The sequence below is a fragment of the Manis pentadactyla genome, chromosome 5 (assembly GCF_030020395.1).
Source record: "Manis pentadactyla isolate mManPen7 chromosome 5, mManPen7.hap1, whole genome shotgun sequence".
NCBI classification, from domain to species: domain Eukaryota; kingdom Metazoa; phylum Chordata; class Mammalia; order Pholidota; family Manidae; genus Manis; species Manis pentadactyla.
The window spans coordinates 163834576-163859255 of NC_080023.1; the positions used below are offsets into that span (position 1 = coordinate 163834576).

Sequence of the window (24680 nt, forward strand, 5' to 3'; positions counted from 1 at the left end):
GTGAGGCAGTGGAAACAGCAGAGGCTGAAGAACTAAAAATGGCCTGGGGACACATTCCCCATACCAGCTGTGTGACCTTGGGCAAGTCACTTCCCCTCTCTGAATCTATTTCCTCATCTGTAAAGTGGAGACAACAACAGGACCTATCTCACAACAGGCAGTGTGATTAAAAGAGATAGCACAGGTAAAGGGGTGGGCTTGCCTCAGGTGCTTCATCCAAGGTTAAACACAATTGTAAAACTCGGTTGACCCTTTGGCCAGAGGAAGATTCATTGTCTGCCAAAGGAGCCAGATAGCTTTTGAGGAAGGACAGCCCAGGCCGCCAGCCTAGGCTAGAGGTAAACAGAAGGCCCCACAGAGTTCCTCCCAAAGATTAATTGAATAATGACATAACCTGACAGCGTCTCTCTGTCTCCTGCGTCTGTCTACTTCATAGGATGTCCTCTCGTCCCTTCATCCCAACTTCCGCGCTGTGCTCATCGCATAGCAAGCATTCAACAGGCCTTTGCTGGATGGTTGGATGGATGGATAATCTATGCCTATTCACTTAATTCTCACAACAGTTGCTACAGATAAATAATATGTTATCTCCAAGGAGAGAAGCTAAAACTAAAACTAAGGATTGTTTGAAAAACAAAATCATCTGATTCTTGGCCTGATAGCATCCATCTGTGCTGACCCTCTTGGCTAAGCTGCAGATATGGCTGGGCGGACAGCCTCAGGAGAGGCGATAGAGGGCAAGGTTGTGGCCAGCATCAAGTAAATTAATGCAAGAGTGCTTAGAGAAGTGCCTGGCACCAGTAAGCATGCAATAAATCCCAGCTGCTCACATTTTTAAACTTTAGTAGGACAGTCTATAATGAGTTGACCTTTGGTGTAGTGATATTGGGTAAACTTGACCTTCCGCCAGCCTGGCAACGCGTTCCCGACCCACTGGGTTCTGCACTGCAGTTCTCATCATTGCTCTGATCAGTTGTCCGCGTGTGTTGTGGTGTTTGTCTCCCCCCACTAGACCATAAGCTCTATGAGGTCAGGGACTTCAATGGTTTGTTCAGTCTTGCCCACTCCCACAGTGACTGGCACAGAATAAATGCTCAATAAGAATTGGTGGATGAATGAACTGAGGAAGGTTTTAAGAAACATGACAGTGGCTAACAATGCCAGCCAGATCCATGCTCTTCCCTTCCTTCTTCTCTGCCATGCCCACTATGTTGGCTCTTGGTCCTTGTATTCGTTCCATTACAGACCCATGGTAGCTGTCACAGCCTCAGGCATCAGGCCTGCACTTAGGTGGCTGAAGCTGGGAGGAATATTCTCAAAGCACTTGTTTTGTAATCAAAAAGCAATTTTTCTCTAGACATCTCCCAGCAGACTTCCCTAGTTCAGGAACACTGGGAAATCAAGTGTCTTACAGAAAGAAATGGGAAATCCAAGACTGACTTAGACTGACAATGTTCTTTTCTTGAGGTTTGGCACAATGCTGCTCCAAACAAAACTGATGTTCTCTAATAAAAAAACTTCTCAGTTTTGGCATTATTGACACCTTGGCTTGGATGATTCTCTGCTGTGGTGGGCTGTCCTGTGCTTAGTAAGATGTTTAGCAGCCTTCCTGGCTTTGAGTCACTAAATGCCAGGAGCATCCCTCCCCATCAGTTGTGCCAACCAAAAATGTCTCCAGACATTTCCAGATGTGCCCTGGGTAAATATAACTCCACCGTGTCATAAGGAAGCAGGCTACTGGGCAGCGTCTGCCACAACTGAGTATCCTGTGACTCTTCTGTGGCAGTATTGCTTTGGGTGCCAGACTCTAGCTAGGGAGGCAAATCTGGAGCTGCCTTAGCAATTGTGAGGGTGAGATGCTATAGCATGCGTATCTGTGTCTCACCTGACTCATAGCTTTGTTATTTTCCTACCCTTGTTTTCCTTTCAACAAGCTTCTCTGGATTATTATTTTGGCTCTTCAGGAACTTGTTATTTTTGTAAGCACCTCAAATCTCTTTGAGGGCAAGGTCTGTATTTGTCTGATTCTTTTTGTTAAACTCCAGGCTACCACAGGGTCTGACTCTATGTTGACATTGATGGAAGTTTATTTAATGAATGAATGAATGGGAAGATGGATGGATGAATGAGGAGATGTCTGGGTGGGTGGATAAGTAGATGGTTTGATGAATGGACATGATGGGTTGGTGGGCAGATGGGTGGATGGGAATGGACTGGATGGAGAGATGGATGGATAAGATCAATGAATGAGTGTAAAACTGGGAAGATGGGTGGGTGGGTAGATGGATGGATGGGTGGGCATGGCAGATGATAGATTAATGGATAAGTAGATGTGACAGATGGGTGGGATGGATGGAGAGATGTGTGGATGAATGTGATAAGTGGATGAATAAGTAACTGGCTAGATGGGCGGGTGGATGTATGGATAAATGAGGTGATGAGGGTGGAAAGATAAAAAGACAGATGGATGGGTGGATGGAGTATGTGATAGGCTGGGCTGGAAAAGCAGCACTTGCAGGTGTTCAGGACAGAACAGGTAAAAAGAGAGGGCGCAATTTGGACACTGGTTAACAGTCCTCCATCAGGGCAGCATATGTTTCTAAAGGCCAGATGTGCCTGATCTTTCCTGGGTGTATAGGTCTAGTTCCTTTCACCAATGGCCTCAGCCATAGGCCTTATCAGAGGTTGTTGTCAGAGTCACTTTGGATAAGTGGCTTTCTCACTTAAAGCTGTGCAATGGTGAGCACTTGCCTTAGCTCTCTAATCTTCAATTTCTTCATTCATCAAATGAGCCTTGGTTGTTGTGAAGATTCTATGAGCTAATGAAAGAGAAAAGGTACTTCATTTCATTGATGGATTGATGGGCCCAAAGTTGGTGGACACTAGACTGGCTGGCTTTGGGACTGTGCTGGCTGTCAGAATGGCTGTTCCCATCCCCAAAACACAGCCTCCCCCACCTTTTTCCCTTTTCTCCTTTCTCTACATCATCTTCCCATCCTACCTCAATTCAGTTTCAACCCCTGTGGTTCAATGGTTCACAAAACTGGCTGCATATGGGAAACTTTCTTGAACAAACATATTTTGGGGCTCCACTCCAGACCTGGTGAATCAGAATCTCCTGGAATAAGTTCCAAGAATATTTTATTTTTTACTAAATTTCTTATGTGATTTTGGGTATCTAGGTCAGTCAGAGTATGGAAACCATTGCCTTATTTTGTCCCATTTTATAAAGGGGGATATGGACACCCAGAGCGGATCTTGTCTCTCATATGGTTCATCTGTTGTTAGAATTAAATGGAAGCTTTCTGCATTTATTCATTTACTGGTCACATGTTCATTTCTTCAACAAACCTTCCCTGGGGAATTATGGTACACAAGGCATTCTGCTAGGCACTGGGGGAATATAGGAGAGTAAAACGGCTTCAGGTCCTGGAGAGAGCCAGTCTGGTGGGAAGACAGACAAGCCAGAAGCAGTCAAACACAGAGCACCATGATATGGATGACTGGGGCACTGTGGGAACACAAAGGGACTTAGGAGGAGTGTCAGGGTGAGGGACCTCTTGACCCCAGAAGAATGGACTGATATCTAAGCTGAAACCTGAAGGTAAAACAGGAGTGAACCAGCAGAAGAAAGAGAAGGGGAACAGTATATGCAAAGGCCCAGAGCTTAGCCAAGTAAACTGTACTGATTTTACTTACATTTGACTGCGATTAATTCCATTCTTTCTTGAAAGTATCTTGGAACTTTTCTGATTGCTTCTTGGATGATTTCTCTTGTTCCTAAAAAGATTATGAGATGCTTACGTGCAAGAATGATGCCTGCTCTCTTTTCTGACTCACGTGCCTCTAGCCTAAGGATGAAACTGTAAAGAAGAAAATATGTTTTCATTTAAAGCTCTTCTATGCAATGGGTAGGATGCTGGTTGCTTTGTTTTCTCCCTTTTAACCCTTGCAATAACCCATAAAGGGAAAGTATTATCCTCATTTTATAAATAGGGAATTTGACATTCAGAGTTGTTACGTAAGTCTCCCTGCATCACACGCAACTAAGTGATTAAAATCTAGTCTGCCCGACACCTAATCTTCATTTTTTAAAAAAGCTACACTTCCTACCCCTTCTAATAGCATCTAAGGGGCTATATAACTTTGTGGTTAGCAGCTCAGACACTGGAGCCAGACTGCCTGGGCTCAAATTGCCACCTGCTAGCCTCGTGGCTTGGGGTAAATTATTAAATTTTCTGTGCTTCAGTTTCTTCATCTGTCCAATGTGGTGATGATAGCATCTCCTTTATGTGTTGTGAGAATTAAGTGAGGTTAATATCTGTAAAGTGCTGAGTGTCTGGCACATAGGAAGTGCTATGTAAATATTTATTATTGTAATTACTATTATTACATCTCAATTTGAACTATTGTTATTGTTATACCTGTTGAGTATAGACTACCATGTGAAAGGGATTGAATGCTTCTATGTGCTAGGCATTCTTCAGCTGTGTGGAACAAACTGAAATGAATGAGGAATATGTAACTGGCTGTTCCAGGATGCAAGGGTGTGGCTGGAGAGTCAGGACAAAGCTCTGTTCCAAGCTGTCCAGTACTCTCTGATGACTGGTTCGTGAGTCTGGGCCCATGTGGAGTAAATGGTAGGCATGGAAATGGTGGAAACAGACCTGTCCTGGCCACAGACCTGAGAAATGACTCTGATCTGGGCAGCAAGTCCTTATGCTGGCTCCCCACCTCCTCTTCTCAGACGTGGAGGCACATGACTTACTTGTTCAGCGATCATCACACATAATTCGCTAGAGACCTAGGAATCAGGAAAGATGCCTCTGCTTTCATTCTGAGGCCAATGTGGGTGTTCAAGAGGACCAGGCTCTTAGCCTCCCCAATTCCACACCAGAGAAGCTCCATTTTGAATTCTGAATGAAACATTTAATGAAATGGTTCCATGGTTCAGAAATGTTTGGACAACTAGAGGATCAGGCCAGTGTATTTCCACTGCAATCTTGACCCATTAATGGGCACACGATTTTTTGGGTTCTATTAGTTAGGGCATCATTAGCTATTGGAACAAGCAAATACAAAATGTAAGCTAGAAATGTACTTACCTTCCACATAGTCATCTAGAGACCGCAGAAGTAACCCTGGCCCAGAGTGACACTTATCATTTCTACTCACATTCCATTGGTGAGAGCTAGTCACATGGCCTTGGCCAAATGCAAAGGAGTCTGGGATATGTGCGATGAGCATGAATTTGTTGGTACACACTTGACCACCTCTGTCATGGGGTCTCACACACACACACACACAGAGTCAAATATGTATAACAAATGTGAATATGCAGTTTTTTACATCAAATCTTTCAATCAAAAAGTACATAGGAAGATAGATAGGGACAAAGCACATGTAACAGAATGCTACAAAATGGTGAATCTAGGTGAAGGATATTATCAGGTTCACTGAACTATTCTTTCAATCTTTAGTAGGCTTGAAATTTTTCAAAATAAAACTTTGGGGAAACTATAACCATTATAATTTGCTAGACTTATAAGTAGTATAAAATAAGATATGAATAGAATAAGATTCAACTTAAGCTTGAGGGTTTTGAATTGTAACTTTAACGTAGGGGTTGACAAACTTCTGTTGTAGAAGGCTAGATAGTAAACTATTTTAGCTTTGAAGGCCAAATGGGATGTGTGACAACTACTCAGCTCTGCTCTTGTAGCACAAAAGTAGCCATAGACAATAAATAATGAATGATCGTGGCTGTGTCCCAATAAAACTTTATTTACAAAAATAGGCAGTGGGCCAGATTTATTCTACAGGTTGTAATTTGTGGACTCTTGCTTTAATATACTGAATATTATTTTTAAAAGTCTTTGAGGCACATAATTTTGGTTTTAAACAGATATATTATTCCTAAAGTGCAGTTCAATAGTCTTCATTAGAAATTACAGATCAGCAGCGTCCAAGCTGTTAGGGACCCAGATCTGTTGCTCTACACCTCATAGCCTTATTATGCTGGACAAAATAATTTCAGCACAGACGCTCATCATATAATCAACACTTCTTCTGTTTTCATTTCTTGCCTAAATCACAAAGGGGTCACTGAAATTTCACAACGATGATCACATTTTTTTAAATGAAGTAAGATAGAATAAAAATCATCCCAGTACATCTTGTAGTAAGAGTAAATTGGGTGTGTGAGAAACTTTCGTTTCATTTATACGTTTATGGATGTGTGTAGAGGGCTGTGATAATAGCAAAAATTTATAAAGCATTTACTAGGGCTTTACGCATATTAACTCCTTACTTCACAACTACCCTGTGAAGAGGATACTATTATTGCCATTCTCATTTTATAAATGAGAAAATGGAGGCACAGAGAGGGTAAGACACTCAGCAAAAGTCACCAAGGCATTAAGAGGTGATGCTGAGTTTCCAACCCAGGCAGCTGGGCTCTGCTGTCTGCGTTTTGACTACCACCCTTCATTGCCACTGTATATAAAGTATGTGATGTAAAATGTGTTTCTTACTGAGGGTCATGGTCAAAAGGGTTTAAAAGCCACTGGACAGAATGTTCCCAAAGGTTCTTTACAGACCCAAAATAGCAGTTTCCTTAGGTGTACCCACAGGGTACAGGGGCTGATTTTAAGTAGTACATGGATAAACACTTTTAAATCTCATTGAATTTATTTTGCTCCATGTTGGAGAAATTTATAAGTAGCTTATTAAAACACTAATATAAAATGTCCTTTAAAAATAACATGTCGTCAAAAGAACAAAAAATATCAAGCAAATAATTAAAGATAAGAAAAGTACAGGCAATAGGCAGATAATGGTGAAAATTGTACAGGGAAGTACAAATCCCTGGGGTTTTGGGGTCAGATACTGAATTTGACAGCAGAAGGCCCAGATCTGGGTCCTGGCTCATTCATTTTCTAGCTCTGGTTTATTTGATCACTTATATAGTACATACTATGGGCCAGGCACTGTTCTAAACACTTTATAAAAATTACTTCCCTTAATCCTTATAACTGCCCATTGAGATAGGTACCATCATCATACCCATTTCTTAGAAGTAACAAAGCCTCAGAGAAATTAAGTAACTTACCCAAACCATACAGACTATAAGAGTCAGGGCCAAGATTCAAATCTGGGCACTGTATTAGTAAGGGCAATCCTAGCTGGTATAATAAACAAACCCAAAATGTAAGATAGATTATCTTCTTCACAGAGACCCTGACTCCTTCCATAGTGGCTGAAGGAGGGGTTTTATTTTAACCACTTCTCCCCACTGCAGTAAGTGAAATTTTCTTTATCATTCCGGGCTCCATGTCATCCTCTGAAAACAGGGTTAATAATGCCACTTCTGCCTACCTCTCTGGGTACCTCTACAGATCAAGAGGATGGGTGCAAAGGTCTTGGGCAAACTACAGTATCACTGGATGTAAAGTGTTAGTATTATTAGAACCAACATCTACCTTAGAGTGTTATTGTGAAGAGTAACTGAAGCAGTTAATCTTGGTTCAACTACAGATGACATCAGCTATTAATAATAGTAATAATAGCCATGCAGTTATACAAATAAAAACAACAAATATTGACTCATCTCCAAATTGGGAAATAGTTATATAGGATCTTTCCTATTAGCAAAGTTAACACATTATATCTAAAACTGGGAAACCAAGAAGTAGCAATCTGTGATCTGTAGGAAATACAGAGGAAACACCAGAGAGGAAACCTAGCGAAACCAAGTGGTTGCCTCTGGGTGATGGGAATCAGGTTCAGGAAAGACTGGGAGGGAAACTACTGCTCCTCAGTATCAGCTCTGTAGAAGTAGTTGATACTTTCAACTGTGCACCTATACAGCTTTGATTAAATCTAAACTTTTTTTTTAATTTAAAAGGAAAGGGAATAATTAAATGCTATTTCAAACACTATCAAGTGTACCTGAAAACGAGAGTCCCAGGACAGAAAGCCACAGAGAGAAAAAGCAGTTAAAGTTACAGAAGAAGCTCAGTTACAATCATATGTAAAGTCCCTCACCTTCCCATAGCTCTGTGTCACACTGAAAATTCAAGGTGAGCTCTTTTCCCTGACCTAAAAGTCCCCAGAGATCTGACTGTTGTCTGGCCCTCTGTTGGCCTCTTCTGTCTTTCTCCCTTTCGCTTACTCCACTTCAGCCACATGGGCCTTTATACTATCCTTCAATCATGCCAAGCACTTTCCTGCCCCAGGGCCTTTGTGCTTGCTTGTTCCCTCTGCCAGGAATGCCCTTTCCCGGATTTTCCTATAACCAGTATCTTCTCATAGTTTGGGTCTTAGCTTGAATGCTTCCCCACTCAGAGCAGCCTTCTTTGACCACCCAAATCTAAAACTGCCCATTTCCACCCATCACTATCAATGTTATTATCCTCCACAGCTCTGGAGATAGAGCTGTCTGCCGTGTTGCTAGCGATATCCTCAGCATGTAGAACAGTGCTTGGCGCACAGTAGGCACCCCATCAATATTTGTGGAATGAGCAAGTGCAGATGGGGACAGCTGAGTCAGTATGCTGAGTAGCTGGAAGGGCCAGTGGCGTGGGGAGGAAGCTGCAGCCTCTGCCTGGGCCCTGCCCTGGGTAAACAGGCCTCCCTCTGCCCAGACAACCACTGTTTGACCACTGTCTGCCGTGGGACCGGCCAACCTGGGCCGCCACGCTGCCAAGGACCCAGGATTCCCTGGGACAAGCTGCGGAGGCAGCCACACCTCAGAGGGAGCTTGTGAAGGAACAGGTCAAAAAGTTATCCAAACAAGGTGTGAGGAAGGGCGGAGGAGGTGGTGAGAAATAGAGAGAGAGCAGTCGGCCCTTCCGGGGGCAGAGCCCAGAGGAGCTGAGGGAGGCCCTGGCATACCCAATGGGCAGCTTCCCAGACAGGGCCTGGCCTCTGGGCTGGTCTTGACTCTGGTTCTGACTTGAAAAGGAACATCAGGCCCTTGTCATCTCTGGGACTCAGTTTCTTCCCCTGGAAATCAAGGGACTTTGGGCAGATCAGTGGTTTTCAAATTTAAAAAGAAAAAAAATGGCAGTGGCATTCTTTCTTCAAGTAAAATCTTACCTGGAAGCCAGGGTGGGAATGCTCGGGTTCCAACAAGTGTGGATATGCAGGTCACAGCTCTCCCGGCAGCCCGGGCCCTTTTGGAGTAGACCCGGGGTGAAATCCATCGTGTTCCCTGGTCGCTGGGTCTTCAGCATGGTGAGGTGGAAGGGAGCGAGGCCAAAGGGAGCACCGAGAGTCCTGTAATCAAACACAGACCCCGGTTCAAGCCCCACGGTGTGATCTTAGACAATTTACTCCACCTTTCTGAACCCTGGCTTCCCCTCTTTAAATCTGGCCTCATAAGCAGTACCTCCGTGGTGCCGCATGCCAGAGCCTGGCACCTAGTAAATTCTCAATAAGAATAGTGGAAAAATCAATGCTGGTTATTAGCGGAAGTAACAAAATGATCTGAAAAGCCAGTTCTTTGTCTTTGCTCTGAGTTGGGAAAATATTTAACCCCTCTGAACCTCCATTTCCTCCTCCCTAAAACAAGGGTTTAAAGGAGATCAGGTGTTGAGATTCAGCCCACCCAGTGTTTTTGAAAATAAAATTTGAATTAACTGCTAACCTTTAAAAATCCCAACTTGTGGCTTCTTTCAAAAAAATGGGAAGCGCTAGCAGCACTGACTCCTCATACTCCTGATGCAAAAGTGCGCGGGGCTGATTTAGACCGTGGGTGCTTTCTCTAATTTGCCGAAGTCCCTACCATTCCTTAATGTATCTCCACACCGAAGTCACACTAATGAACATAAACCATTATGTTTGCTGTACTGTTTTTCTTTACAGGAAAGTATGAAATTTGCTGATAGCCCATCTGCTCCATATCCCTATCTGGGCATTAAGGGCCCTTGAGTTTGGGACCCCATTGCTATGACCAAAGGGAAGCTCACTGTGTGTGAGAACAATCTCCTATTTCATCAGTTTACTAATTTTTAATGTGACTACCAGCCCATTTAAAATTACATATGTGGCTCACGTGTATTTCTGTTGGACGGTGCTGCTCTAGGCCCTTGGATTCTACAGCAGTGACCAGCTTCGCTGCTAATGCACCCAGCCTTGCGTTCCCATTCTGAAGAGACCAGTCCTTGCCAAACCTTGCGGGCTTCTGGCTGGGTCTTCTCCCTACCCTACAATATCTCTGGTGTCCCCACCCTGGTTGCCTACCTGTTCGTCAGGAGGACCCAGACTCCAGAAATCCAGGCCTGTCTTCTAGAATTCTCCACTTGGGAAATCTCACCTCCCAGCCCCCACCTGGCAGCCATTGTGTTTTCTTTATCAGACATTCACATAAAACAATAGTCAATTTGAAACTTAATTACACTGCCATTCTTCTGTCTCCAGCCTGCCTAATTTACCCAAAATCCAGTGAGTTGTGGGGGTGGAGTTGGGGTAGGGAGAGGCTTACCCCTTTTCCCCCCCTTCTCCAGGCTAAGTCATAGTTTTCCTAGAGATAAGGTGGACAGAATGGGAGAGAGGGATACAGGCCCTTCTACGTAGAAGTGCTGACTTTGCTTTTGCAGGAGATAATGTCCACAGCTCCTCTGGGGAGATGAGAGAATCCTGAAGGACTCAGCAGGGAAGAAAAAGATTCTGGGCAGTGATGAAGCCCCCTTCAAATGGGGAGGCCTTATGTGGTAGTAGCAGAGAACTTGGGGGCAGTCAGGAAGACGTGGGCTAGAGCCATGCAAGTTGTATGCCTTGGGTAGGTGACTTCTCTGACCCTCAGACTCCTCCTCCTGTGTAAAATGAGGATGAGAAGGGACCTCTTCCTAGCTCAGTGCTTTGCACAGAAGTACTCCATAAATTCTAGCTAGCATCGTACCTTTTGAAAAAGGGCCCACAGTGGCAGTATGGAATGCATTTAATTCCTTTTTATTTTGCTTCTGTGCATTTTTGTAATTCTACCATGAACCTGTTTCAGTTAAATAATAAAAAGTTAATGGAAGAATAAAACTAAACGAACTGTTATCCTAATGCGGGGCTCTGACATGGGGTTTTAGAGCTGGAAACAGGTAAGAGATCTTAGAGCCCATATTCCACACACTCATTTAATATCTCAATAAACTGGGGCCGCAAGAGGAAAGCTGATTTGACCAACAAGTCAGTGGAAGACCCAAAACTAGAATGGCAGACCCTGGAGGTCAGGAGGTCAGCCTTTCCCAAGGCCACTCACACAAGAAGGATTCTATTGTTTGATGTTTGAAAAATGCTGGGTTAAAGAAAGCTGTACAGATTTCCTTATCAGAACTTCTCAGAGCCCCTAACACATGGCAGTGCTTTGGGCACTCCGAGACAGCCTCCCGTGTGCCCACATTAGCTCATCACAGAGCCCCGGAAAGACACTAACACCCATGAACGCTTTCCCTGCCCCCGCAACAGAGAAATGCTGTAGCTTAGATCTACTTGTCAATTTAAAAAAATACTAATTTCATAAATGTTTAAAATAGTATGCTTTATAAAATAACATAATCAAACTGTTGCTAGTATATAGAAACACAATTTTTTTCATAATTTCTTGTTTTTAAAATACGAAGTATGACAAGTGGGCAGAAAAATATAGAGAATAATATCATGACCGCTGATGTATACCCGTCATGTGGTTTTGTCAAATTCTCCTGCATGATCACATGTGCACAGGATTCCTCTCTGATTTGTTTTAATGAGATGTGAAACAGTATATTTAGAGTTGAAATTCCCCTGTTAGCCCTTCCTGACATTATTGTCCTGCCACCCTTCTCCTAGGTGACCACTGTCAACATTTGCTGTTTATCATTACCAAACATGTTTTTATACTTTCGCTATACATGGCTACATAAACAATATATAATATTATTTTGCGTATCTCAAAAATATATTTGAATGGAATGTTGTACATATCCTTCAGCAGCTTCCTTTTTTCACTCACATATGAGCTTTTTGGATCTTCCCATGCACTAGGTCACTCATTTAAAATGCTTTGTGTGACTATCCCAAGTATATTTATTCTGGTTTTGACAATGGACTTGTTTTCCAGTTTTTCACTATTTTAAACAATGCTGCAAGGAATATTCATATACCCGCGGATGAGGGCTTCTTTAGGGTGACATGAAGGAGTGGAATTTTTGGATCCCAGGCAACGAGCATCTTCGCATTGTTGAGATATTGGTAAACTGCTCAGTCTTACCAACTACCACTTCAGTCAGTGCTGTCTAGGGGTTTTGGTGGCTCCACATCCTCACCAGCGCTTCATTCTGAAAGATGATGAATGTAGAATGAGAATTTGTGTTTCCCCTATTACGAGAGAAGAAGGTAAAGGCTCTTTTGGTCTTCTGAATTGAATTTGTTCTGTGAGTGTGCTTGTTCATATCCTTAACCCATTTTTCTGTTACATCATATACTTTTTCTTACGGATTTGAAAGAATTATTTGCTCTTGATACAAATCCTTTTTCAGTTATTTTAGTGGAAAATATCTTTGATCAGTTTGTAGCTTGTCTTTTCACTCCCTTTAGAGTATCTTTCGTTGAACAGAAATTTACAATTATAATGTACAGTTGACCCTTGAACAACATGGGTTTGAAGTGCATGGGTCCACTTATACATGAATTTGTTCAATAAATGTATTTGGGAATTTTTTTGAGAATTTGTGACAATTTGAAAAAACTCACAGAGAAACCGCATAGCCTAGACATATCGAAAAAATTAAGAAAGTGTCAGGTATGTCATGAATGCATAAAATATATGTAGATGCTAGTCTATGTTATCATTTGCTGCCATAAAATCAAGAGTAAGCTATTAGTAGTTACATTTTTGGGGAGTCAAAAGTTCTGTGCAGATTTTCAGCTGTGCAGGGAATCACAACAACCTTCACATTGTTCAAAGGTCAACAGCAGTAGTTAAATTTTGGTTAAATTATAAATAAAGTTATTAAATTTAATAATATTTTCCCTTATGTTTTGTGCTTTTTGTGTCTTGTCTGTAAATCTTGCAGTGCCCTGAGATCATAAAGATATTATGCTAAATATTTTTTATAACTTTTAAAGTTTTATTTTTCATATTTAGGTCATTATTCCATAGGAACTGATTTTTGTGTATGGTAGAGATGCCATTACAGTTTTCTTCATATGGCTAACCAATTGGCCCAGCACCATTTTTTTTCTTTTTTTTTATTAAGGTATGATTGATATACACTCTTACGAAGGTTTCACATGAAAAAACTATGTGGCTACTACATTTACCCATGTTATCAAGTCCCCACCCACACCCCAATGCAGTCATTGTTCATCAATGCAGCAAGATGCAACAAATCCACTATGTGCCTTCTCTGCGCTACACTGTTCTCCCCGTGATCCCCCACACCATGGCCCCAGCACCATTTATTGAATAAGATATCCTTAACTGATATGCAATGCCGTCCCTTTTGTTTCTCATTTTCAAATATACATAGATCGGTTTCTAGGCTCTACATACTGTTCCACTTATCTATCTCTAGTAGCCACATTTAAACATAATAATAATAAGAAGAAGAACCCAGGTGAGTGAATCTACAATTATACCAAAATAAAAAGTTTTATCTTTAAAAAGCCCCCAAAAAGTGTTGAAATTATTTGATGTTTTATTTATCCCAACACAAAATATTATCATTTCACATCTAATCAATAAAATGAGATATTTTTCACTCCTTTTTTACACTTGGTTTTAAAAATATGATGTGCATTTTATACTTACAGCACATCTTAATTGAATCACACTATTTCAAATGCTCAATGGCCACATGGGGCTAGTGGCTACCCTATTGGACAGTCCAGCTATAGCTCTAATATTACAGAAGATATGCTCATTATACAGTAGTTCTTTAAAAATCATTCGTGTCTATTATCTTTGCTCATTCATATAAACTATAGAATGAGACTGAACAGGACATAACAAAAGTTGAAGACCAATAGCATATTTGTCTCCTCCACAGGATTTCAATAAAAGCAACTATCATATTTTGAGTACTTATAATTTGCCAAGTACTGAGCCAAGTGGCTTTGTCCTGTTGGGCTTTTAATTGAAATTCCATTGAATTTATTGATTAATTTGGAAAGAATTGACATCTCTACATAATGAATCCTTCTGCCATGAACATGATACATTAATGTAGGTCTTCCTTTATATAGATCTGCTTTTATATTTTCCAACAAAGTTTGATAGCTTTATCCATAAAAGTCTTTTGTTAGATTAATTCCTAGATCATTTATAATTGTTATTGCTATTATAAATACTTTTTAAAAATGGAATATTCTCATTTGTTGATGTTAGTGTATACAAACAAAATACTTTTAATATCTTGAAAATGTATCCAGTAACCTTGCTAAATTTTCTTATCAGATCTCTTTTCAATTTCTTCTCTTATTGCATTGCTAGGGTCTCTAGTAAAATATCAAATAGAAGCAATAATGATGGGAATATCACTCAGGATTTAGTTGGTCTATGAGTAGTTAAGATACAAAATAATACTAGCTTAAACAAGTTAAAAGATTATTCCTCAGTTTATAAAAGTCCAGAGGGAGGCAATCTAAGGATAGTATGGCAGCTCTTCCCATAGCAGTCCTCAGGAACCCATACTCTTTCTAGCTACTATTATTCCATCCCCATGAGGTCTTCATTCTCACTGTCTAAGATGGCTGCCAAGAGATCCAGCCACACATTCATGTTGCAGGCAGAAAGATGGAGCACGGGACAAAGAAGAAAAGGGAATAAAAGTAATGGTTTATCCATCTTTTAAGAAAAGTTCCTGGAAGCTTCCATATTACATTTCTGATTATACTTCATTGGTCAGACTATATTTGCATGGTCTCACCTAGCTTCAAGGAAGGCTTGAGATGAATCTTTCGGGGGAAGCATCCAGACACTCAAATGGAAATTGGAGGTTCTATTCCAAAGGGAGACAGAGAGACTAGATTATACAGATGAACACACAGCTTCTGCCTCAGTGGACAACATTATTTTATTCTTGACTTTAAAGGGACTCTTTGACCTTTAAGTACCATATCTGCATAAGTTTTTGGTAGGTGAGCTTTATTGAGTTTTTTGGTTTCTCTTAAGTAAGCTAGAAGTGCTTGTTTTTAATCACAATGTTGAATTGCTTAATTGCTTTTTGTACATCCACCAAGATAAGACATTTTTTCTCCTTTAGTCTGCTAATTTATTTTAAAACATTCTAATGTTAAGCTATCCTTGCATTCCTGGAATGAATCTAACTTGGGTCATGATTCAATACATACATTTTATACATTGCTGATATTTTTACAAATTGTGATACAATATATATAATATAAAATTTACCATTTTAACCATTTTAAGTGTGCATTTCAGAGGCATTAAATACATTCACATTGTTATACAACCGTCACCACCATCCATCTCTCAAATTGTTTTCATATTCCCATACTGAATCTCTTTACCTATTGGAAAATAACTCTCCATGTCTTCCTCCCCGCAACCCCTGGTAATCACCATTCTGCTTTCTGTCTCTATGAATTTGATTATTCTATGTACTTCATATAAGTGGAATCATATAGTATCTGTCCTTTTGTGATTGGCTTACTTCATATAGCATGAAGTCCTCAAGGTTCATCCATATTGTAGCATGTATCAAAATTCCTTTCTTTTTAAGGCTGAATAGTATTCTACTATACGTATAGATCACTTTTTTTTCTGTTTATCTGTCAATTGGTACTTGGGTTGCTTCCAGCTTTTGGCTATCGTGAATAATGTTGCTATGAAATGGGTGTAAAAATATCTCTTCCAGAGTCTACTTTCAATTCTATTGGGTATATACCCAGAAGTAGAATTGCTGGATCATATGGTAATTCTATTTTTAATGTTTTAAGGAACTGCATTTCCATAATGGTTACATTATTTTACATTCCCACCAGCAAGGCAAAAGGGTTTTAATTTTTCCTCATCCTCATCAACACTTGTTATTATCTGTTTGGTTTTTAAAAAAATAATATCCATCCCGATGGATGTGAAGAAGTTACCTCACTGTGGTTTTGCATTGATTTGCATTTCACTAATGATTGGTGATATGGAGTATCTTTTTGGGTGCTTCTTGGTCATTTGTATATCTTCTTGGGGAAATGTCTATTCAAATCCTTTGTCCATTTTAAAACTGAGGGATATTTTTGTTGTTGAGTTGTAGGAATTCTTTATATATTATGGATATTAACCCTTTTTCAGATATACGATTTACAAATATTTTCTCCCATTCTGTGGGTTGTTTATTCAGTCTATTGATCCCATCCTTTTGTACACAAAAGTTTGTAATTCCAGTGTAGTTCAGTTTATCTGTTCTTTTTTTTGTTGTCTGTGCTTTTGGTGTCACATCCAAGAACATTGCCAAATTCTATGTCATGAATATTTTCTCCCATGTTTTCTTCTAACAATATTATAATTTTAGCTTTTATTTGTAGATCTTTAGTCTATGTTGTGTTTATTTTTACATGTGGTATAAGCTAAGAGTCCAACTTCATTCTTTTGCATGTGGATATCAGTTTTTCAAAACATAAATTTGGTTTTGATTATATTTTAAGACTTGCACCTGGGAGATGCTACTTTGATTCAACCTTTGATCCGTTGCTGAAATCCTCTCATCATCCTCCCTGACAGGTAGTCATTTAGCTTGGACTTGATACTTCTAGTGACAGGATGCTCACTACTTAATAAAGCAGCTTTCTGCATGGTAGAACCATTGTATCCAGTAGAAAAAGCTTCATTTTGAGTATAAACCTTCCTCTATAGCATCCATTTGTTGGTCATGGTTTCTTCTCTGGGGCTGTAAGAATAGGTACAAATTCCTTTCCAAAGGAAAGTACTTTGAATTCAGTAGGTAACACAACTACATGGTAGGCAACTACAGCCAGGCTTGTAAGGTTTATCACATTTACTCCAGAAAACAATCTATGAAGAAGTCCTAGTAGCGATTTCTATTTTTCAGGTGAAGCAAATAAGACTTGAAGAGCTTGTAATTTTCACAAGATCAAATGGTCATGTTTATGGTACCATTGATATTTCAAAGGCAATGGCCTTGACCACTCTGCTATACTGCCCCTCTCCTCTTACCCACTGGCCAGCCCAGAACTCCTTTGTATCTTCAGTTATTCTTCAAAGGGCATGGTTTTTTCTCATCCTGTCCCATCCTATGATTCAGGAATTCATACATTTTGGATATTAACTCCTTATCAGATACATGATTTGCAGATATTTTCTCCCAGTCCTTAAGTTGCCTTTTTATTTTGTTGATGGTTTGCTTTTCTATATATTTGTTTTTTAGTTTGATGTAGCCCCACTTGTTTATTTTTGCTAGAGTTGTCTTTTCTTTTGATGTCACATGTATAGTTCTTTAAGGATAAAACACAGAGGACCTCTGGGCTCCTGTGACCTGATCACTACATCTTGGCTAGAGCCACACAAGACTTTTTTTAGAGGTTTGGGCAGCTGCCACCACATAAAACCTTTAGAACTTGATTGTCACCTGCCACTAAGATGGGGCTGTCCCCATACACACTGTTCAGGTGATTTATTTTTAACCAGTGTGGAGGATTTTTCATTCCTCTTCACTGAGTTCAGACATTTCTCCAAATCTACCTGGATCTTGATCCTGCCATTATTTTAGGCCTAACACCTATATTGTACTCACTATGTGCCAGACATAGTTCTAAACTCTTTTTCTATATATTAACACAAATAATCCACAACAACCCAATGATATATACATCATTATTATCCCTATATTGCAAACAAGAAAACAGTCACAGAGCAGTGAAGGAACTCACCCAAGGTCACACAGCTTGTCCATGACAGAAACAGAATTTAAGCCCAGAAAGTCAGGCTCTAGAATTTGTACTCTCAGCCTCTATGCTGCCTCCAAACATCTGACAGTCTCAGCCAGCTTTTGGGGGTCCAAAAGATGGAAACACTTAGGAACCTCCTTTCTGAACAAAAGAACAGACCAAGGGCCCAGGGACCTGAAACGACAATAGTATTATTTAAGTTAGGATATAATATAATGGTTTATTTCATTCTGTTTATTTTGCCATCACTTTCTACTTAGGATACTGGTGTTTGGTCATAATAACATTTCCTTCTACAGTAAATCTATGTAAAAGTGAGTGAACTGATATAGGAAAAATGTGAAGTAATATTGTAGGTGGTTTTCATATACAAAATCAAAATGGTTGTAGGAAAATCAGTGAAGCTTTAGAGAGATCATATTCAGTCAGGGTAGGTGAGGCAAGGCAATGCTGCAATGACAAAAAAGCCCTGAGACTCAGTAGCTCACCACAGCCGAGGCTTCTCGCTCATTATGGCACATGTCTGTCAGGGGCTGGCAGTCGGGTTCTCATCCTGGTGACTCCGTAGCTCCACTGGTGTCCACAGCTGCAGCACTCGTTCTTGACGTTTCTGCCCAGGTGCCCCAGATGCATTGTTTCTGCTCACGTTTCATTAGCAGAAACAAGTCACATGGTCACATCTAACGGCAAAGGAAGCCAGGAAGTATAATCCTGTCATGTGCCTGAAAGGAGAGAAGTGGAGTGGGTGAGAGCAGCTCGCAGATAGACTGTGTGTACAGGAGCCTGGAAGATTGGTCTATAAAGGTAGATCGAGTCAATGGATTGCTCTGTCACTGACCACCATGACCAGCCTCACCACGGAGCCTTTAGCACCAGTCGCAGGAAGGGACTGTGTCCATCAGGGAGAAGGCAGTGTGACACCACCATTCTGTGCGGCTGGTACTTAAGGCAGCAACTCAGGATTCCTTTTGGTTGGGGTTGCTGCTACTTGCTAAGGAGTTTCAGCTGAACTTTGGGGTCAGCTTTTGTTTATTCCCTAAAGGTAGACGCAGCTCTGGCTGAGCTAGGACTTGGTTCTGTCACTACTTTGAAAAAACATCCAAGCGAGGGTAATTGGAAAGGAGAGGAATTCAAGGATAGGGTCCAAGGGAGCAGGGAGCCTCACAGAGTGCTTGCTTATCTGGTTATCAGGGAGGCTTCCTGAAGGAGTTTTCAAAGTGGGGTCTGAGGAACCAGTGCATCAGAAGCACCTGGAAGGTCATTTAAACGCGTGAAAACTGGGCCCACTGTTGGCCCCCTGGAACCTGGAGGTGGCACCCGATCATCTGAATGTTTAATAATGACTGTAGATGATTGTCATGGACATTGAAGAGTGAGAAACACTGAATTATGCAGAGAAAATTTCCTGTAAGGCTGAAGGCCTAACACAGTGGTTCTCAATCAGGGGTGATTTTGAACCCCAAGGGGCACTTGGCCATGCCTGGAGATAACGTGGGTCGTCATCCCTTGGGGGTCAGCTACCACTGGCATCGTGTGCGTGGAGACTGAAGATGCTGCTGAGCGTTCCACAATACACAGGGTGGCCAGAACCCACAGCAAGGGGTTATCTCGCTCAGGGTGTCAACAGTGCTGAGGTGGGGAATCCCTGGTTAACAGTTGAGTTTGAACCTTTTCAAATACAGGAGCACACACAATTTTTAATCTCCTCTTTTTATTTTACTTTCCAAATTTTCTGCCAGTAGCATGGGATCCCTTTTACTGAAAACAGAGTACATACCAAGCACTTCACATACATTACATCAGTTTCTCCTCAAAAATCTTTTCAATCATTCATCCAAGAAATGTCATGGAAGCACCTGTTGTACATTTAATTTTAAACTGTTCCAGATGTGGGGTGTACTCTGGTGAACACAGCAGACAAGGGTTACCTCCCTAACGGGGGTGGAGGAGATAGAAAGAGATAACATACAAGTAACTCAACATGTATAATTTCAAACTGTGTTAAGCAGTAAGAAGAAGAAACAGGTACAAGAACACAGCATAGAGAGGTGAGGAATGGGAAGAGGCTATATAAACATGTAGGAAAGTCTTCCCAGACAAGGTGGTAATTAAGTTGGGACCTGAAAGAGATTATTATTATTATTATTTTTTGCCATCCATGCAAAGAACCAAGGAACCATTTTCCAGGCAAAGAAAAAGAATGTGCAAAGGCTCTGAGACAGGAAAAGAAAATTAAGAAAAGAAAATGCCAGTGTGGTTGCAGCCACTGGGGTGGGAGTGAGTGGATGAAATGAGACTGGAGATGTGGGGATACAGACCCAAGGTCGTGCAGGCCTCACAGTCTATCGGTGCTTCAAATCTTATGAGTTTTATTATAAATGCATAGGAAACCATAAAAGTTTCAGTAAGGGAGGGACCCGATCCAGTCTGTGTGTGCAAAATCATCCCTGGTCCCTGGGTGGGAGAGTGGGTGGTCGGGGAGCCAGCCCACAGAAGAGAAATGAAAAAGCTTTTGTGGACCTGGAGAGATGCTGATGTGGACAAGGTCGCCTGTGGTGGAGATAAAAAGATGACTAACATTTGAAATGCTGTTGAGGTGGCATGAACATGGATTTTTTGATGAATTAGGAGGGATGGGAGGAAGGACACAGAGATAGTGACTCCAGAATTTTGGCTTGAATAACTGAGATGGGGGTGAGTTGATAGAATGTGGCAATTAACATCGGTATTATTATTGTTGTTTTCTTTTAAAAGCTAAGGAAGGAGAGTGAACTGTCTTTCACAGAGCTAATAAGTGGACTCCAATTCAGGTGTGTCTAACTCCAAAGGTCATACTTTTTCCCTGTCTTCCAGACCCACACATTAATTTTTATAACAGCGGAGAGGATATTTGATATTACTATCACTTACTATTAAGATACATAAATGCTCCTGCATGCAACATGGGCTTCCACATGGAGCCGGCACAAATCCTGGGACGCGCTTCAGAGGTGCTTGGGACCTTCCTCGAAGCCGCCTTTAGGTTGGGAACGGTTGGTGGAAATATAAATTTTGTAGATGGTGGGATGTCAGTGCCACACCAGCCTTGGAGAACCAGTTTTAAAATCTTGTGCCCTGACTAGTGCAGTAGCCAAGGGCGTGTGTGTGACTGGAGGGAGGTTAGCTTGCTCCTTAACTAAACCCGGAGAGCTGTGATGGTGATCTCTTCCCCTGGGTTCCGACCGAGAGATGTAGTCTGTATGGGCCGGTGATTGGTGGGCTTGTAAAAGCTTACCTCTGCTCTGATAAGCTTGCGTGGTTGTTAAAATGTTTCTGAGCGCCAGTTCCCGAATTGGCCACTAGGAGGAACCCAGGACGCACAAAGCGTGGGGCTGGGGGGAGTCTGGGCCGCTTCCTCCCGGACGCCCTCGGGGCTCTGCGCGGTGGTGGTTCTGCCCTGCGCCCTGGGGCAACGTCCTGACGGAGGCAGGGGTAGGGGTGGTGCGGGGGGTATGGTGTCAGCCCCGTCCCGGGTGGCTATGCTTCTCTGCACAGCCCCTTTGGCCCCTTTGGCTCCCAGCCCCGCAGAGAGCATTGGTTGACCGAGGGGTGGGGTTGCGAGTTCGTGAAGGTTTGTGAAGGCCCAGATCCAAATTGCAAAATTGTGGAGTCTGTCAAGTGAGACTCAGCAGCGCCCCCTTTCTCGGCTTTGACCTCTGCCCACCTCGGAGCCCTTCTCTCAAGTTTAACAGCCTCGACCACACCCTTTAAAAATCTTCAAAGGACTTGTGCAAAGTAGCATCTTACTGGCACTTAAAACGGTCCCACGCAGGGAAAGGCCACTAGCTCGGAGATCACCCTGCTCAAAGACACGCGCTGCCATCCCCAAGCGCTATCATATTGCTCTTTCATTGTCTTCAATGCACTTACCACCGTTTGAAATTCTCTTCTTTTTTTATTTACTCTTTACTTGTTTACTGTCTCTCTGCCAGACCTCCCCACCAAAACATAAGCTCCATGAGTGAGAGAATGCGGGGCCAGGTGCAGGACAGGATGCCCAGTTACCTTTGAATTTGAGATTAACAACAATTTTTTTTTTAAAGTCTAAGTATGTTCCATGCATTATTTGCTACATATTTATATAAGAAAGTATTTATTGTTTTCAAATTCAAAGGTAACTGGGTATGTTTATTTGCTGAAGTTGCAACCTGGTTGGGACGGGATCTCGGTCGTTGTCCTCAGGACTGCATCTCTCGCACCCACAGCAGTGCACAGGGGAGGCAGTAATTTATGTTGAATGATTGGATGGACGAATTCCTTCCTTCATTCACTCATTTATCCATGCAACCCATTGTGTTAAGTTCCAGCTGGGTCCTGGGACTGTAACAGTAAACGGAACACAGTCTAATGGAGGTGGCCGACGAGTCACCAATAATGACCATTGACTGAACTGCAATCATGTAAAGCACTGGGGGCTGGGAGGGGTGCAGAGGATGAAGCCCCACCCTGCCCGAGCTGGCAGGGCTGCCAAGGGGAGAATGACTGAGATGAAGGGGCGAGGAGGCGAGAGGCACAACAGCTGCTCTGGGCAGAAGGCCTGGCAAAGGCCAGGCACAAGGCTGAGGTTGTGGGATTCTGATGGAGCTGATGTGCAGGGTGGATGGGGCGTCAGAAATAAGTGAAAGGGAGACTCACATTCACATTCACTGAGCATTAGTACCTTCATCAGGCACAAAAGTGATGCCAGTTGGTATCACTGTGCCCGTCGTAGAGATCAGGACACTGAGGCTCAGGGAAGTGACATGCCTGGCCTAGGTTTACAGCGTGAGAGGGAAAAGCCGAGCCTCACTCTCAGATCTGATAGACTCTTAAGTCTGCCCTCTTCCAGAAAAGCCCCTGGCTGAAGGGGTTGGAACCCTAATTGGAGGATGAAGAAACTGATGCTCAGAAAAGTGCCAGGACTCTCCCCGTGAGTGTGGGTCCGCGCAGGTTACCACAGGAACACAGAGGCACAACAGGGGCTGCGATTTGTCTCAGTCCCTCCAGAGAGATGACAGGAGGGCGAGCGCGGGACCCAGGAGTCCAGGCCTACTCTGCCTCCCACTCCTGTTTGGGCTGGGTCTCTGGGATCCCCAGCTGAGCCCTGTGGCTAATTCCCTGCATGGGTCCTGGGCAGGTTCACAGTTTCCATGGGGACAGCCTCCCACCACCCCTGAAATCTCAGTGTGACCAGTAGTAAGAGATTAACCCTGCCCGGCAGCCCTGAAGGGTCTTGGGTGCCAGGGGTGATGCAGTTGCCCACTGTGCTGGACCTCATAGCACCAGACTGGGGCCAGGGCTTCCCCTGGAACCCCTGGGTATGGTCCTGAATCCATATTTACCTAGACAGGAGGACAGGGTGGTGGAGAGAGACACGGGATGGGGGGTGAAGTCCAGATGTGGGACAGTTGTGGAGACTTTGTGCCTCCAGCCCCCAACCAGGAAGGCCCAGAGCCTTTGGGGGTGGATACTATTCTGATCAAGGCAAAGATCCAGATTCGTTTAATAAGTGAGGTGATCCTCACAGAGTCTTTTAGAGATGCTCCAAAGCTGCCTAAAGACCAAATACCTAATCTCTTTCATTTTGTAGTGGAAGAAACTGAGGCACAGAGAGAGAAAGGGACATGTCCAGAGTCAGCGAGTCAGTGAACTAGATCAGACCCAGAACCCAACGGAGCCCTGCGGTGGCCCGGGCAGAAAGCACAGTTAAAACCTCCCTGTCCCCTCAGACTTAAGTCCCAGACGCTCCTCCCTGACCCTGACCTCCAGGAATGGGGTCCCCTCAGCCTCCCTCCCCCAGGCCTGTCCATTTAGCCAGGCTGCCCTTCCCTCCCCACCTCTCCTCCTGGCCTCCCTGCAGGCTCCATTCTGATGGAGGGCAAGGCCGCCCTAACTCTCCCATCCAGGGGACATACCTTTGCTGGGTCACCCTGGCTGACTTGGGACATTTTTGCTCACCACTTCAGGCCCTCTGTGACTTTGGGGCCAAGACACAGTGAGGGCCCTGGCTGCCCACCCCCGCCCCACCTCCCACCAGGCCTACACTGGAGAGATTTAGGTCTGGCTCTGAAGTTCACTGAACCAGGCTTCCTGGAACTGAGCAGGGGACAAACACCAGCTCCGGAACCAGGCAGAGATAGCTCAGATGCCACTGACTCAGCAATCTGAGCCTCAGTGCCTTCACCTGTGAAGGGGGCACTAACCCTTGCTTCCTTGAAGCTTGCCCTCACTGCTATGGAAGAATCTGTACGCTATGATATGAAATGAACAAAGCGAGGGACATGAAAGAGGTGGGGGTGATAATATATGATCTTATAGGCTGCCGGTGGGCAGTGGGCTGGTGGACAGGAGACAGGGGCGGAAGCAAGACTTCTCAAAGTGCTCCTTTTACATTGTTTTGATTTTTCAACCATGTGAGTGTAGTACTGGTTCAAACAAATGAGATAAAATAGCAAACAGTAATAATAATCACACATGCCTCAATAATGTGATAGGTATGCAGCCAGGATTGAGACCAATGCCCTAGAACTTGACTCGAGGAGCAGAGTAAACCTGACACTGAGTCTCTGAATCCTTGACCTGTAAAGATCTTTTATCTCAAGCCAATCCCATCTGGCCAACAGTACCCAAAATAATGGCCACTGGTGCCAAGAATCAGGAGCTCCTTACATGCCAGCCGCAGTGCCAAGCACTGTCTGAATGTTATCTTGTTGAAGCGGCCTTCTGACTCTATGAGGAAGCTATCATCATTCCCATTTTATAGA

The 24680-nt window shown here is 42.8% G+C and overlaps 1 protein-coding gene and 1 long non-coding RNA gene across 18 annotated transcripts in view; one reads left to right on the forward strand and one right to left on the reverse strand.

Annotated features, from left to right (window-relative positions):
* Positions 1–24680, forward strand: part of HNF4A (hepatocyte nuclear factor 4 alpha) — a 58505-nt gene that overhangs the window by 3579 nt on the left and 30246 nt on the right. The gene's annotated exons all lie outside the window — the stretch shown is intronic.
* LOC118920807 (uncharacterized) overlaps positions 1–24680 on the reverse strand; it is a 29425-nt gene that overhangs the window by 1322 nt on the left and 3423 nt on the right. For 2 of the 17 annotated variants that reach the window (XR_008997974.1, XR_008997975.1), the window contains exons 2-9: positions 18387–18578; positions 17881–18072; positions 12138–12311; positions 9100–9279; positions 8896–9006; positions 4685–4804; positions 3700–3780; positions 5–2819 (exon numbers count right to left, since the gene is read on the reverse strand). This is a non-coding gene — a long non-coding RNA (uncharacterized LOC118920807). The other 15 variants (XR_005028074.2, XR_008997972.1, XR_008997966.1 and 12 more) reach the window with 14 other exon arrangements.